The sequence below is a fragment of the Rhincodon typus genome, chromosome 10 (assembly GCF_021869965.1).
Source record: "Rhincodon typus isolate 14 chromosome 10, sRhiTyp1.1, whole genome shotgun sequence".
Taxonomy (NCBI): Eukaryota; Metazoa; Chordata; class Chondrichthyes; order Orectolobiformes; family Rhincodontidae; genus Rhincodon; species Rhincodon typus.
In genome coordinates this window covers 5,932,548-5,933,696 of record NC_063341.1, presented here as the reverse complement: position 1 = coordinate 5,933,696, position 1,149 = coordinate 5,932,548, and positions in this window count along the sequence as shown.

Sequence of the window (1,149 nt, the reverse complement as noted above, 5' to 3'; positions counted from 1 at the left end):
GGAAATAAATATTGATGTTTTGAAAACCGTTCATATTATAGAAGAGGAAGTGCTAGAGGGCTAAGAAAACACAAAGGCAAATAAATCTCCAGACCTGATCAAGTGTGTCCTAGGACTTTGTGGGAAGTTAGGGAAGAAATTGTGGGACCCCTAGCAGAAATATTTGTCTCATCTATAACCACAGGTGAGGTGCTGGAAGACTGGAGAGTGGCTAATGTTGTACTTTTTATTTAGAAAAGGCTGTAAGGAGAAGCCTGGCAACTAATAGACCTGTGAGCCTGACATTGGTGGTGGGTTGGTTGTTGACGGTGATTCTGAAACATAGGATTTACATGCATTTGGAGAAGATTCATTAGGGATAGTCAGCATGGTTTTGTGCAAGGGAAATAATGTTTCACAAACTTGTTTGAGTGTTTTGAGGAAGTAACCAGACAGATTGAAGGCAGAGTGGTAAATGTCATTTACATGGACTTCATTAAAGCCTTTGACAAGGTCCTGCATGATAGCCTAATGAGCAAAGTTCGATCACATGGGATTCGGGGTGAACTTGTCAATTGGATACAAAATTGGCGTGATGGTTTGAGAGAGAGTGTGGTGGTGGAAGGTTGCTTTTCAGACTGGAGGCCTGTGACCACCAGTGTTCCACAGGAATTGGTACCGGGTCTACTTTTGTTTGTCACTTAAACAAATGATTCGAATGAGAATATAAGAGGCGTGGTTAGTAAGTTTGCGGATGACACCAAAAGAGTTATCTAAGATTACAAACAGTTCTTGATCAGTTGGGCCAATGGGCTGAAAAGTTTCAGATCGAGTTTAATTTAAATAAATGTGAGGTATTTCGTTTTGGTAAAACAAACAAAGGTAGGACTTACTTGCACAATTAATGGTAGAACCCTGGGTAGTGTTGTAGAACGGAGTGACCTAGGGGTTCAAGTACATATTTCTTTGAAATTAGCATCACAGGTAGGCAGGGTGGTTAAGAAGGCATTTAGTACACTTGCCTTCATTGCTCAGACCCTTTGAGTGTAGGAAATAAAAATCAAAACAACTGCAGATGATGTAAATTAGAAACAAAAACAGAAGTTGCTGGGAAAGCTCAGCAGGTCTGGCAGCATCTGTGGAGAGAAATCAGAGTTAACGTTTTGGTTC